Raw genomic sequence first — 16744 nt, forward strand, 5'->3', positions numbered from 1 at the left:
CTCTAGAGAGAATAGTGGGTTGTGATGGAAATGGATGAGTGAATGTTATGTGCTTTCATCATATCCATTAAATGTTTAAACTGTCATCTACTGATATTTGTAACTGGCTTTGTAACATGTTGTTTTGGATTGGATTGAGTAGCTTTGGTAAAGGTGATTGGAAAAGCATCTCAAGAAATGTGGTCATTACCAGAAAAAGTAGCTTGACATGCCCAGAAGCACTTCCTTCCCACGACATAATTCTATGAAGAAAGAGAGGAAATGAGCATGAGCATGAGCATATGACATAACCTCGGTGCATAACAAAGACAGCTGCTTCATCATCTGATGATCATTGGGTTACTCCGAGCAAGGCGAAGGATGCCACTGCAGAGCCAGATAGCAGGGTATTATATCTTTAGGTAGTATGTAAGTTTAGAGGTTTTTGTCATGCTTTATAACTTTTTTTGGGTCGAATTATGTTAGTATGGGAGTGGTTTGACTATATTTTTTAATTTTTTAAAGTTATTTTAAAAAAAATTAAAATTGATATTTTTTTAGTTGTTTTTTATAATTTTGATATCTTGATATTTAAAAAATATATGTTAAAATAAAAAATATTTAAAAAGTATTTTTTTATTGTATTTCCTTACAAACTTACAAACATCTAATAAGATATAGTTTTAATTTGTGTTTAAAAGACAATTAAAAAAAATACAAACTAAAAAACAAGTAAAAACTTTGTGACCAGCATTGAATTCGCATCAGACACTTTCTGGTCCAACTTTTTTTTCCATTCTTTTACTGTCTGTTTAGTTTTGGTCTATAATTTTATTTTGCTTATTTTTTATTTTTTAAAAAAAGAAAAAGTTGTTAGAAAAATGAAAAAAAAAGAAAAAATTATTGATTGACCAAGTCTTGAAAATAATATTATTTTTCTATTTGATTTTGTGTGTTTTTTACAGTTTAGTGCTATTTCAAGTTGAGAAATTGATTTCTATATACTTTAATAGTGTTTATCATGTGTTTTTACATGGTACTAATTTGAAAAATATTTATTTTTATTTGAAAAACACTTGACTGAATTTTTAACCACATCTTTAATTATTGAAACTTAGACAAACAAATAATGTATTATTTATTTTTTACAAGCAAACTCAACCATGATCACAAATTTAATTCTATTTGTGAATGCTTTTATTGGTATTTTTCTATTTCAAAACCAGCTTTATTTGTGAATGCTTTTATTATTATTTTTTTATTTAAACTCATTAAAATTAAATTATTATAATTTTTCTAGGAAGGTATCCAATTAAATACCACTCAAGTTGATTTTGTTATTTTTTATATAAAAATATAGCCTTTTTTTACAACGCTAACAACCACTCTTCTAGCACAATTCTTACTATTTTTTTTAATTTTATTTGTTGTTTTTATTGCATGTCTTTTTTTTACAACATGGGATTTCAAAAAATTCATCATTTCAAATAATCTATAATTAATACCGGTATTATTCGATTTTGACAAGTGAATTGAGTCGGACAATTCAAATGTTAGCGATGAACCGGTTTTTTTAAATATTCCTAGTTCTCCCATTCATTTCTCTACGAAATTACGAATTCATAAAATAAATAAATAGATACAAATACAATAATCCTAGCCGTTCCATCACTACCTTCACGAAAATCTTAATCTCTCCGAGATAAAGAAAAAGAGAGTGTGAGACAGAGAGCAACAAAATCAGATAGCAATTAACAAAACCCTAGATTACAATGGACCGCTCCTTCATACACACCCGTGACGACCGTGATCGTGACCACCACAAACACCGATCAAGAGACGATAAGCATCGAGACTCCTCCGATTCTCACCACCACGGATCAGAGAGAGAATCTCACCAACGCGAGCATCACAAATCATCCAGGCGCGATGATACAAAGCGCGAAAGATCTCACGAACGAGAAGAGAGTGTGGATAGGCGAGAGAGATCTCACGATCACAAATCGTCTTCCTCATCGAGGCGTGAGGAGAGAGAGAGGTCGTATGATGCGAGAGAGGAGAGAGAAGGGAGTAGAGAGAGAAAACGCGAGAAGAGAGAGAGAGACTGTAGATGAAGATTGTTTGGAGAGAAAGAAAAGAAAGGAGAGAGGAGGTAGTGAGGATAGGGCTGTTGTTGAGAAGGAGAAGAGGAGTAGAAGAAGATTTGGTGAAAAAGTGAAAGAAGAGGATAATAGGACTGACAACAATGATAATGGTAATAGTTTTGAGAATGTGAAGAGAGTGGATTCGAGTGAGGCTGGAGTGAAGGAGGAAGTCAATGATGAGCCACTTGGTGGCGGCAGGGGCAGCACCACAGAAAACGGTGGTGTTTAGACTACAAATGTAAGTTTTCTCTCCGACTCGATTTTGTTTTTTAGTTTGCTTTTTTCGATGTGTGTTTGCTGTTTTGCGGCTTATTAAGTGTAGATGTTTATTCCAGATAAATGGGCTGTCGTGATATATTAAGAATAGAGAGTAGGGTCATGCTCTTTACGTACTCGCATGTTTGGTTTAATTAGCTATTTTTATTGTGTGTTTGGATTACATGCGGGATAATGAAGGTGGGGAGCGGCGAGATGGGATTAGTGGTTCGTCACAGTATTTGATATAGCTCTGTTAAGTTTATGCCTGAAGCAGAAAATTGGGTTATGCAATTTCCTGTGTGGTCTGTGTGTGATTTGGAGGTGGACTGGGAGTGGGGTTATCTCCGGTACCATGCTTGCTTTTGCTGGCTTGTTATAGTTGAATATGGTGTGCATGATGGCGGTTACTGATTTTTGTACAGGTTTTTCTTTTGCTGTGTTTCTTATTATGTGTATGTTTTTCACAGCTATAAGCTATTTTATTTCTTGTTACGTCTCATGTATGATTGACTGGGACTGTTATTGTGTGTTTCTATGTATGTAATATGAGAATGGAGGTGTTATAATGGATAATTTGTGGTTTTTTAATTGTAAGATGATTAGTATCTGTGTTTTGTTAGAAATAGAAAATTTAGCGATTATTTGGCTCATGTTGATATTTATATGTTTCAAGTTACATGGTTCTGTAGGAAAAGTAGAGGTCAATTTTAGTGCTAAATGATGGAAGACATAGAGTGTTCGTGGCCTATGTGGTTTGGCAAGTAGTGTTCTTAATTTTCTTATACAGAGGTTGTGTAAAGTGAAAGCTGGTAAGTGAAATTTTATTTCCTTTGGGTGCAATATTTGCTTTCAGAGAAATGCTGTTTCATCACTTTTACATTGCTAGTCATGTCGTTCTTATGTTGTAGGCATTTTGGTGACCCTTAATGCATTGCTCATGTAATTGTCCCTTGCATTGTAATTAAAACCATCCCACATCAAAAACAAAAAAGAACTGCCAGGTCAGTCTTGTCTATAAATAGGGGTCTGCTACCACACGTTTCATTAGGAGATAAAGCCACGTAGCAGCGCACTACAGGTAAGTCTCTCTACTAGATACTTCATTTTCATTTAATTACTGGAAAAAATAAAATACCTGCTTGTAATGCCTTGACACTTGGAGAAGAAGACAAATTAATTAGGAGATAATGACAGTTTGTTTTTATATTTGTTTGTTGTGATATGCTAGTCACATGTTCATTCCAATAATGATATATATAACCATGATTTGTGTGTGAAATTATGATATGTATTTTAAATTTTAATCAGAAATAAAAACTAATCAATTAGTAGAATATCTGTATAATTTGATCAATAAAATACGATCCCTTGAGTTTGCCAAACAATACTATGCTTAGCTTGTTTTATTCTACATATTATCTTTTGTTTGCCTGTCTTGATAAGAAGATTAATCTTCTTGTATTAATTAGCAAAAAAGTCATTAGTAGTGATACTAATTAGGTGTCTTTATCTTTAGAATTCTTTCTCTATTTTTGCTGGTGTTTTTTGCAGTATTCTTCAAAATGAAAGGTACCAGATTTCATTAAGAATTTTGCGAAATTGAACGCATTGGTTGATATTTTTTTCACCTTTATTTTCAATAATATTTTTTTTTGTTAAATTTCATTGGGTTTATTTCATTAAATATTTCAGGAAAAGGGATATATGGAATAGTTTTTTTATGCAGACATAAATTGAATGGACAAATGTATGTTGTGAAGATCGTAAAATTTAATAAACATCATGATCAAGATAAAGTGTTGAGAGAAGTGAAAGCGTTGGCCAAATGTAACCACAATAATATGGTAGGGTATTTCACTGCATGGATTGAATTGAGGGTGGTGTGGTCTTCTGATGAAGATGAAGGTTATGATGAAGAAGTAGGCTGTGATGGTGCTACTCTTAAAGATCCGGATGCTATGCTTTTCATATAGATGAAACATTGTCATCAGTGAATAAATTTTTAATAGTTAAACTGTTAAGTTTTGTTTTAAAATAGATAGTCAAGATTTCTATAGAAGAGTAAGCTTGTTAGAATAAAGAACTACTATTTTAAAACAAAATTTAATAGTTTAACTATTAAAAATTTACTTACTGATGACAATGCTCTATCTGTATGAAAAGCATAGCATCCGGATCCTTAGGAGAAGCACCATCACCACCTCCTTTTTCATCATAACCTTCATCTTTATCAGAAAATCGCACCACCTTCCATTCGATCCATGTAGTGAAATACCTTACCGCATTGTTGTGGTTACATTTAGCCAATGTTTTCACTTCTCTCAACACTTTATCTTGATCATGATCTTTATTAAATTTTACAATTTTTACAGCATATACTTGTCCATTTAATTTATGTCTGCATAAAAAAACTATTGCATATACCCCTTTTTCTGAAATATTTAATGAAATTTAACAAAAAAAAATAAAGTATTATTGAAAATAAAGGTGAAAAAAATACCAACCAATGCGTTCGATTTCGTAAAATTCTTGATGAAATCTGGTACCTTTCATTTTGAAGGATATTGCAAAAAACACCAGCAAAAACAGAGAGAATCCTAAAGATAAAGGCACTTAATTAGTATCACTACTAATGACTTTTCTGCTAATTAATACAAGAAGAATCTTCTTATCAAGACAAGCAAACAGAAGATAATATGTAGAATATAACAAGATAAGCAAGATATTGTTTGGCAAACTCAAGGGATCGTATTTATTGATCAAATTATACAGATATTCTACTAATTGATTAGTTTTTATTTCTGATTAAAATTTAAAAAACATATCATAATTTCACACACAAATCATGGTTATATATATCATTATTGGAATGAACATGTGACTAGCATATCACAACAAACAAATATAAAAACAAACTGTCATTATCTCCTAATTAATTTGTCTTCTTCTCCAAGTGTCAAGGCATTAACAACAAGTATTTTATTTTTTTAGTAATTAAATGAAGCATCTAGTAGAAAAATAATGATGTAGAATAACACAAGCTCAACATAGTGAGAATGCTAATATTGTTTGGCAAACTCAATGAAGCATATTTATTGATCAAATTATTCAGATAACAACATTAGTTATGGAAAGAAACAGGAAAAAAACCATCATTAGGTTCTAAACATAAACAAATTATCCTAATTGCTTAGTCTTTGTTTTTTATTTGAATTTCAAAAACATATCATAATTTCACAAAGAAACCATGGTTGTATACATTAATTCATTGTTGGTGGAATGAACAAAGTGAATACAAAAAACATATCACTATTAAATCACAACAAACAAAAGATGAAGGAGAAAAAGAATGAAAAAATTGCATGAACAATGCCAATGGGTGTTGGAGCACAGTTGATGAACAGTCCTGGTCATTGCTAATTGGAAATTAGTAATGGTAATTAATTAATTAATTTTGCAACCTCCCGATTAATTGGTCTTCTCTAAGTGTCAAAGGGGAATAAAGACAGTGACACTAGTTACTATATTCAAACGAAGCTTTCCTTCAGTTTTATTTTCGTTTCACATTCCCTGTCATAGGTATTTTCACAGGTAAAGAAGGAGAAAAAAAAACAAAAAATGAAGCAGAAAAGGAATGAATAAATTGCATGAGCAATGCAAAGGGTCTTGGAGCACAGTTCATGAACAATCCTGGTCATTACTAATTGGAAATTGGTAATGGTAATTAATTAATTTTGCAGGCTCCTGATTGTCTTCTCCAAGTGTCAAGCAAACATTGGGAATAAAGACAGTGACGCTACTCACTGTATTCAACCTAAGCTTTCCTTCAATTCTTTTTTTTCACATTCCCTGTCACAGGTAAAAAGAAGGAGAAAAACAACAAAAGATGATAGAGAAAAAGAATGAACAAATTGCATGAGTAAATGCCAATAGGTGTTCGAGCATAGTTTATGAACAGTCCTGATCATTGCTGATTGGAAATTGGCAATGGTAATTAATTAATTTTGCAGCCCCCTGATTATTTTGTCTTTAAGTGTCAAGGCAACAGAGGGAATGAAGTCAGTGACGCTACTCACTGTATTTAAACGAAGCTTTCCTTCCTTTTTATTTTCTTCACATTTCCTGTCGCAAGCCTTTTCACAGATAAAGAAGAAAAAGAAAAACAACAAAAGATGAATGAGGAAAAAATGAACAAATTGCATGAGCAATGCCAATGGGTGATGGAGCACAGTTCGTGAATAGTCCTGGTCATTGCTAATTGGAAATTGGTAATGGTAATTAAATAAATAATTTTGCAGGCTCCACGTGTGAAGACAATGGAGGGAATGAAGTTAGTGACGCTATTTACTGTATCCAAACAAAGATTTCCTTTATTTTTATTTTATTTTCACATTCATTGTCACAAGTCTTTTCACATGTAAAGAAGAAGAGTCCTCTCTCTTCTTTTCATGTCACATGTAAAAAAAAGCATATAACCCCCCAGTTATAGTTGATTGCTCCAGTGGGTAGTCAAGTCCATAGTAAGCTTGTTAGACTATTAAAAATTTATGTACAAACAATAATGTTTCATCTGGATGAATAGCATAGCATTTGAATTCTAATGAGGAGCACAATCATTGCCTTCTTTTTCGTAATAATCTTCATCTTCATTAGAAAATTGCACTATTCTCCAACAATAAAATATTTTATCATATTGTTGTGGTTATATTTGATTAATATTTTTCCTTTTCTCAACATTTTATTTTGATTATGATCTGTATTGAATTTTATGATCTTCACAGCATATACTTATCCATTCAACTTATGCCCGCATGAAAATATTGTTTCATATACTTCTATTCCTGAAATATTTAATAATATAAACTTAATGAGATTTAATTAAACAAAATAAAGCATTATTGAAAATAAATGTGAAAAAAAATATCAACTAATGCAGTTGAATTTGTCAAATTTTGATGAAATCTGGTACCTTTCATTTTAAATGATAGTGCCTAAAACAACAGACAAAAAACATTCATTATAAATACCAGTAAAAACAAACAAAAAATTCTAAAGATGAAGGTATTTGATTAGTATCATTACTATTGATTTTTTTGCTAATTAATACAAGAAGTGATTTTTTTGCTAATTAATACAAAAAGAATTATCCTCCAAAAAAACATAAGATAATCAAGATGATGTAGAATAACACATAGTCAAAATACTAATATTATTTGACAAGCTCAATGGAGTATTTATTGACTAAATTATGCAGGTAACAGTATCGGTTATAGTCATCCAAAATTATTCTATTTTTTCAAACTACCTTATGAAATTTTTTTAGAAAATCTTGAGAATGAAAAATTTGGATAATTCTTTTTTAAAAAAATAGCTTGGAAGAAAATGGGTAAAGGTTAAAAAATTACACACAACCAGAGTTATCCAAAATTAAAAGAAAAAAAACAAATTAATTCATGAATGAATATATAAGTAATTCGTTATTAGGTTGGAAAATAAATGAATGCATTGAGAATGGGAGACTTGAATTATTTTGGATCCATAATTTTTAAAACATTATTTCAAAGAATAAAAATGTTTTATTTAAATTGTCTAAACTCATCCTTCGATATTGTAAATAGTAACAGTCTAATGTCAAATTAATAAATATAATAAAACACTTATACAATACACGTACATAAATTGATATTCTACCCAAATTATCCAAATGCTCATCCCAGTTACACATCCTTGAACGGTGACATCCCCACCGCTCATGCGTTTTGCCTAGTTTCCATAATTTTTATGAAAAAATCATGGAATAAAAAATCTCTTTAATTAAGCCCATAAAATTAGCCCAAAACTTAACTAAAACAAGGCCCAATAATCTTAATCCCATGTAAGCCATCTCTAGAGAAGTGTGGAGAGAAGTTTGGTGGCAACGAAAACAGTTCAAATGGATGATCAGATTGCATACCTGAAAACCCAAATTTTTCTGCTAAAATCTCTTATCATTCCAATTTTATTTATCTCCTTGATGACATTTACACTCAACTTGGCATTGTCGAGGAACAGAAAAAAAGAACACTGTAGCAGACTGCCTTTTATAGACAGGAATGACTTGGCAGTTACCATTTGTATTCGATGTGGGATTGGTGTACACTGGGGACACTTACCAGCGCTATCAGTGTCATGCGCAATGAATGATGAAGCCCTTTTCTTGTGATTTTGAATTTATTTTATTATTTTGATGTATTTTTAAATAAAGTATTATACTTCTGGGCATGGCTAGCTAAATTTTCTGGCGATGACCACATTTCCTGAGATGCTTCTCCGGTCACCTTTACCAAATCTACTCAATTCAATTATGAAAGAGGGACCCGGCAACATTCATTCATCTCCCTCGCAATCCACAATTCTCTCCTGGAGTAGAGCTCTCTGGGTTTCCTCTGTCCCAGAAGAAGAAGAAGATCTATCTTTCCTTCGAAGTAGGAACTCTGTGCGAAAAATCCTCTCTACACCACGCTAGCAGTACCTCATGCATCTAGGAATGTTCAGATGAATAGAAATTGCATCCTGGAAGGGGAAAAAATCTAGTTAAAAACCAATGATTTTAGTTAAAAATACTACAAGGGCTGAGATAAACAAGAAATACCAGATATTCTTCGAGCTTATTATGCTTTGTACTGCACTAACCCCTTTCATTATACATCCACCATAAAAAGAAAAAGCCCTCAATAGATTCCTAAAAAATATATACTGACTGTCGCTGTAATTTTATATCCTATGAAGCACGAACTCTTCTATCTAACAATAACAGTCCAAGTTAATCAAGATTAAATTATATTTTTTTATACTAATTTGATATATTTTTTAAAAAATTAACTAGCTCTACTGGCTATTGGTTCTTAAATTTAAAAACAAGTTGAGGCGTGCTTTTCCAAGCCATGAAAATACAATTTTATTTTTTATAGAAGCATTCCATATTGCCGATTTTATTATTTGTGGGTTTTTATTAGAAGATTGATGCTATTAAATTATATATTTTTTTTATATTAATTGATACTATTCAGCAAGAACAATTATCTATTTGCTTCTAATATATATCTTAAAAAATTCAAATACAAAATAATTTAAATATCTTTTTAACCCAATACATCTCCTTTCTTTCCCTATCTAACAACAAATTACTTATACACCCATGAATTAATTTATTATTTTTTAAACTTTTGGATAATTCAGCGTTTTTGAAAATCTCACACCTTTACCCTATCTTTCTCTAAAATCATTTTTATCAGAATTTTCCATTTTTTACTTTTTTTTTTTTTTTTGTCTTAAAACAAAAATCTGAGATAGTTTGAAAAATCTGGATAATTAATATCTTTTTAATCGAGCCCGACTTATTAGCCCAAAACTTGATCAAAACAAGGCCCAATAATCGGAGCCAATCTAAGCAGTAATATAGATGAGGTGGTGGCATTCAAAAACAGTCTAAACAAGATGGCAGACCTGAAAACCCTAATTTGTTTTTTGGCAAAATAAGTTATCATTCTATTTTATTTATCTCTTTAATTACGTTGGCGATGCAGCATCTGATAAATCAGAGAGAGGCTATAAAATAAGCTAATTTACAATAAGTCATCTTAAGTAAGGTATTGTTTTCCGCGTTGATTTTTAGTTTCTTTAATTATATCGATAATTTATAAAATTATTTATTTCTACGAGCCGGTTTGTGTAATCGATTAATTCTGCTGTTTTTTCCATGTTAGGGAATATTATTTATTAATAAAATTGTGTTTTTCGTTTTGTGATTTTCAGCACGCTTTTGTTTTCAATCATGAATGAAAAACCTACTTTAAATCTCTGAAATAAGCTATCACCTTCTGCTCTCAAATGTTATAATTTTGGTTTTTTTTTCTGGCAAAGAGGAGGATTGATTAAGTGCGTGCGAAAAAGGCAGAGGAGGATTGATGGCTGCTTCTTTAGATGGAAAAGCAAGTAAGAGCAAGAACTGCAGCTGTGCTAGTTTTCTTTGTTCGAGTTTACCAGATGATGTGCTGGTTGAAATCCTCTGTCGAGTTACTGATCGCAAGCATCTCATTAGACTCAAAAGTGTTTGCAAATCTTGGAACAATCTGATTACTGATGCTTGTGTTCCGAAAATCTCAGCTTCCTCACCTCTTCATGGCTTTATTTACCTTGCGAAGAAGATCGGATTTGGCAAACCATACATTGATTATATCCCTTGCGCCATTACTCCAGCAGTTGCACCAGAACCACATGAATTTGTCAAGTCCTATTCTTCGCTGTTGCCTTTTGAACCTGCCCGGGGTGATTTCCTTGATTGTTGCAACGGTTTGCTTTTGTTTGTTGAGGGTTGCACTCTGCAGTACTATGTATGCAATCCCGCGACAAAACACTGTGTAGCGATTCCTAGAGATTTTATGCTCGAGAACATAATTTTTGCGGCCCTGGCTTTTGATCCTTCCACATCACCTCACTACAGAGTTGTTTGCTTTGATTATTCAGAGTCTAGCCCCCTGTAAGATTGCAAGTGTTCTCATCCGAGACTGGCAACTGGACTGGGCATGAAACACCTTTTGGATATTCAAATAAGAAGTGTAAAGTGGTCAAGCATTGTATTTACTTGGATGGAGCGTTGTACTGTATATCTACCTCAAAACACATTATCTGTTTTGATCTTAACAGAGGAAATTCCCGTGCCATTGAGCTTCCGGAGAAGGAGAGACTTGATCCTAATGGCTCTGGATGCGTTGGGCAGTGGAGGGGCCATTTATGCTATACTGATCTTGTTGGAACTGCATTTTACTTTTGGTTGCTTGAGGATCGTTGCAAGAATGACAGATGGACTTTGGTTCACAATATCAATGTTGATTATTTGGGAAAGCTCTGGCTTCAGCGGGATAGTATGATTACTATTGGCAGATTTGGTAAGATCTCATCTTTCAGGCCCTTCGCCTTGCATCCAACCTCTGATGTAATTTTCTTTGGGACTCCGGGTGTTATGCTCAGCTATCATCTTGAAGACAAGAGGTTGAAATTGATTTATAGAACAAAGAAAGACAGGCTAATACTCATGGGGCAGCTCATGGTCTTTCCATACACCCCATGCCTGGTGAATTTGAAAGATTTCGGTTAAAGGGATTGCAGTTTGAGCCAGCCATAAGTAGCCAGCCTACTTTGTTTGTCTGATATTTTTCTGAAACTACGGTTTCGGTTTCTTTCAATACCTTTATGCTATTGATGGAACGTTATCATCTACGGAGATGATAAGCAAAATAATCAATACAATTCTAGGTGTAGAAGTTTTGGTTATTCAGTTAATTTTTGTGTGCGGAGGGGTGGGTCAGCATTGGTTTCATGGCTGCATTCTGTATCGTACCATTGTTCTCAATCAACAATTGGAAGTTCACCATCAAAAGGCCTTTGATCCTTCCAAATCACCTCACCAGAGTCGTTTTCTTTGATTGTTCAGAGTCCAAACCCCCCTAAGATTGAGCCTTTTCTCATCAGATACTGGCAGTTTGACTAGCCATAAAACATTTTTTGAATATTAATCTAAGAAATGTAAAGTGACCAGGCATTGTCTTTAGGGCGTGTGTTTTTATGGATGAAAATGTGTCTCATAAATTTTTTTAATTTTTTTTGTTTGGAATTATTTTTTTATGTGTTTTTAGATTATTTTAATGTAAAAAAAAATTATTTTATTATATTTTTATATAAAAGATATTCTAAAAAATAACCGAATATCACATTTTCAAATACTTGTTGCGCCGTATATCAACCTCAAAAGTCAAAGCACCTTGTCCGTTTTGATTTTAACAGAGGAAATGCTCGTGCCGTTGAGCTTCCAGAGACGGAGAGACTTGATCCTGATGATTTTAACAGAGAGTATTATCTATCTGATTTTAGCAGTGGCATGGCCAGCTATCTGACCCTGCAGTGGCAGAGTCATGCTCCACAATCACAGTAGAGGGCATCAAACAAAGATTGAAGCAAACTCATTCAGCTGGACAATTGGACATCAAACAAAGATCGAAGCCACACAATTAGAAATTAAGAAAATAACTACTATTGAAAAATTTAACAACTCCAAGTCTCTGTTCATACAGTCTCTTCCAGAGTCTCCGCCTAGAGCTAAAATCAAGACCAATGGACAGTACCGACTAATAGCCTACAAATGTAAAAGTTTGATTCAATGAAACGGGCTGAGTATAATGATGTTGCAAATTACAAAATACATCTTTACAAGGGGAATCTAAAGTCTCGGTAACCCTATACCGGTGCCCTACCTCGATCAGTTGGAGGACCAGGCTGCGCAATCCAATTATCTTCAGATGATGAGGCAACTGTCTTGGTATCCACGGCGGTAATGTCAAGAGTGCTCGCCCTTCTCCTCCCTCGCCTCTCATTATTCGCAGAATTCTGTCGCAGGAAGTACTTCTGAGCATGACTAGTTACTTGAACGGGTGTTTTGGTAATGACTGCATTTATTGAGATGCTTCTCCAGTCACCTCTACCAAACCTTCTTAATCCAGTCAAAAACCTCCTGTTTCAATGCTAGCAGAGAGTCATTTACCAGAATGCAAAGATCTGAAGACATCAGTTTAAACATTCAATACACAGAATGGAGACATAACATTCTATAATCTCAAGTATATCAAAGAGGGAGGCAACAACATCCATTCATCTCAATTCTCTCCTGGAGTAGAGCTCTCCGGGGTCCCCCCGGAAGGAGATCTCCTGGAGAAATTCGTTTCTCTGATCTTTCCTACACCATGGTATCAATACCCTTAAAATCTTATTTTTCTATAACAGCCCAACAAACATTTACAATCCACATAATTAAATACGAAGAAAAATTGCATCTTTCTGGGAAAAATTTAAAAAGAAAGAAAAATTGCATAGTTCTAGGAAAAAAAATCCAACCGCAGGTCCACAACAGCCAATGCCAGTAACAAATACTCAAATTACGATATTGTGTTCAAAATCCACAAAAATCTGCAGAAATTGTTGGGGACAAAGATTCAAGATTCTTAAATTTCAGGAAAAAAAATTATAAACAAAGATTATAAATTTATTTACTCCAACTTACTTATGTTCTTCCTCTGTCCAAGGGTTGCCTTTCCTTCCCTCAGCTTCTTGTTTTGCTTTACCACCACAAGAAATCTGACCCGACGGCGCTGCAGCAGCCACCATGCCGCCGGAGTCCCAACTCACAGCTTCTTCATCTTTATAACGTGGCAATTCAATACGGTCCGAATCAATCTCATAGACATCCTGTATTAGAATCTCGTAGCGTTCTTTAACTTCCCACGCCGATTGTCCCACGTAAGCTCCGATTCTTTGCCACCGATCCCGGAATTCCTCGGGAAAGTTCACCAGAGCCGCTTCAAATTGTCCTCCTCGCGAATCCACAGAGCGGAGGAATGATGAGGAGACTGGGTGGAACACCGAGTTGGAGGGTTAGTGTATTGATGCATTATGGTTCTTGAAAGTTTACGGAGAGCTTTTTAATGGGGTTTGGCGGGAGAAACTGAGAAGATGATAGTTGGTTGGTTGGGAGTGTTACTAAGGATTTTGGACTTTGCAACAGTGAAAGTTTTGTTGAATTGAGTTATAATTGTTTAGTTCAATTTAATGTTAGCTAGATATTTTGCATATAAATTAAGGGGCAGAATAATATTAATTATACAACTATAATAATTAAATTTATCATGCACGTAAATAACATAAATAAATATTAAAATAGAAGCATAAACTGGAATTTGAAAACAATTATCTCTACTATAATATGAACCTAAAAACTAAAATTTATTATATTTTTAACTAGAAAATATATTAATTGAAATAAACTCGAATAATCTAATGGGTTAAGTATGATTTAATTAATCTAGTTAAATTTTATATTAAAAAGGTTTTTTTTTTAAAAGAAAAAATTCTTCTAATAAAAAAGATATTAATCCGAATTAACTAGTGATGGAGGTTTAATCTTATAGTTTTTTCGGATGACACTATGATCCAAAGTTGTGTCTCAACCTGTCCGGAAACTATGATCCAAAGTTGTGTCTGAATAATTGAAATCTTGTAATTGCATGTTTAAGTTGCCTTAGTTCGCATTGGAGATAGAACTTTGAGTAGAGGAAACAAATCTTGACAACTTCATAAATCACAGCTGGCCATCAAGCCTGCAACGAACAGTGTTCATGCATGACAAAAAATGTTCAAGGGCACAACTATAAGTGCCTGATTCAGTGGAATTACTCCGCACAGAAAGCACAAATCACCCATTCCATCACATATTCAATTTGTTGGAAGGAGATGTATACTAGTACCATGGCCTCAACCTTGCTAAATGCAGTTCTTTTTGTGACATTTGTTGCCATGGTCACAGCAAGTGATCCAGATATCATCACAGACTTTGTAGTCCCAGCAAACTCTTCAACAACCATTGATGGGGATTTCTCTTGATGGTCGGAGTGTTTCCTTTGCTGTACTTGAGTGCCCTGCAGGTACAATCAACCCACCTCACACCCATCCTCATTCTGCTGAGCTCCTTTTCGTTGTCGATGGAAGCCTTGAGGTCGGCTTCATTGACAGCACAAATAAACTTTACACTCAGAGACTTCAACTTGGTGACATGTTTGTGTTCCCTAAGGGACTTGTGCACTATCAGTCCAATGCCAATGCCAATGCCAAGAACCCTGCCACAGCTATCTCTGCCTTTGGGAATGCAAATGCTGGCACTGTGTCTGTTCCATCAACCGTGTTTGCTACTGGCATTGATGATAACATCCTTGCCAAGTTGATATTGCTACTATCCAGAAGATCAAAGCAGGTCTCGCCATGAAGGCATGACATGATCCTAGTCTTGCTACTGTAGCTTTAGTTACTTCTTCTTTCTACCTGATCTTTACCATTTCTTAATTCGAGTGTCTTCTGCAGAGAAAGAATGAATGTTGTGGTAACAAAACGTTTGCAGTCTGGTTCTTATAGAATTCTTTTGGCTAAACTTGAATCCTACTTTATCTGGATCTGCAAAGTGACCATTTCGCATGTCCTTAAGATCAGTTAGACACCAGAAAAATCAATATAAAACAGTCCTAGTTTTTGTGAAATAAAAGTTAATCAACGATATGCAAATGACGAAGGAATTTAAGTATGGTCGCCTATGAAAAAAGGCATGGCTGAACCCTTAAAATGGATCACAAAAATTAAAAATCAATAAAAAAGAAAACAAAGAGAAATGATGATGCTATTATATAAGGCTTAATGCTGCAGCAATCTGGTACTGTGAACATACTACACATTATGTGCTTTTAACTTGAAGCTGAGACACCTGATACTCCAAATCTTCATTTGTCATTTAGAAGAAGTGAAAAGGCATATGTTCAGTGAACTCTTTTCTGACAAAGAAGAATGAAGGGTACGTTTAGGTTTATCAATGAATACCATAGACTTCCTCTTACTCCATCTTCGAACGAAATTAAACCGACAAGTGCTTCGGGTTTTCTGAGGGGAAAGTTACTAACGAAGCAACAGATTGATAATGTGAGAGTATTTCACAGTCAGCGTGCGACTGGCAAACTGTATAAACTTTGCTACACTGTTATTTATCATCATTTGCTCATGAGTTAGAAACAAAATGAAGAAATACACCAAATGAAAATAAATCACCACAAAATCCTTCATTGAGCCGTGATAAACACTTATTCAGTTCATAAATAAGATGGAAAAAACTGGGAACGTTATGTTAGAGCTCCATATCAGGCCTTGGGTCCCAAACCTGCCTTGAGTTTTTCTATGGTACCAACATCAGTCTTGAAAGCCTTAGCCAAAATCCCACTATCAATGCCAGTTATGAACAAAGTGCTCGGAATCAACACGGTTCCAGCACTTGCGCTACCAAAGGCAGACACTGCTACAGCCAGATTGTTAGGATCATTATTATACTGGTAGTGAACAAGTCCCTTTGAAAACACAAACATGTCCCCCAGATTCAAGTAACTGAGTAAAAAGCTTGTTAGTTGTGTCAACAAAGCCCACTTCAAGGCAACCATCAACAAGAAACAGCAGCTCAGCTGACCGAGGTTGAGTGTGAGGAGGGTTCAGTGTACCGGTTGGATATTGTAAAACTGCATAAGAAACACTGTCCATTGAGAGCTGGAAATTCTGCCACGCTTACTTTTGAGGCGGTGAAAGCTGTTGGTGGTTTAGCCCCAACAAGAGACCTTAAGCTGGTAAAAGTGAACACCTTGCCATCAACTTTGGTAACATTTGGTGACACTACAAAATCAGAGATTATATCTGCATGCATCTCCGGATATTGATATTTGAAAGCAGGAAAAGGTCAGCACTAATATCAA

At 34.2% G+C, this 16744-nt stretch overlaps 1 protein-coding gene and 1 pseudogene across 1 annotated transcript in view; both read right to left on the reverse strand.

Annotated features, from left to right (window-relative positions):
• The window catches only part of LOC18101294 (uncharacterized), a 74192-nt gene that overhangs the window by 53936 nt on the left and 3512 nt on the right, over window positions 1-16744 (reverse strand). The gene's annotated exons all lie outside the window — the stretch shown is intronic.
• LOC7486884 (transcription factor SRM1-like) lies at window positions 12428-14112 on the reverse strand (annotated as a pseudogene).

Source organism: Populus trichocarpa, chromosome 8 (genome assembly GCF_000002775.5).
Source record: "Populus trichocarpa isolate Nisqually-1 chromosome 8, P.trichocarpa_v4.1, whole genome shotgun sequence".
NCBI classification, from domain to species: domain Eukaryota; kingdom Viridiplantae; phylum Streptophyta; class Magnoliopsida; order Malpighiales; family Salicaceae; genus Populus; species Populus trichocarpa.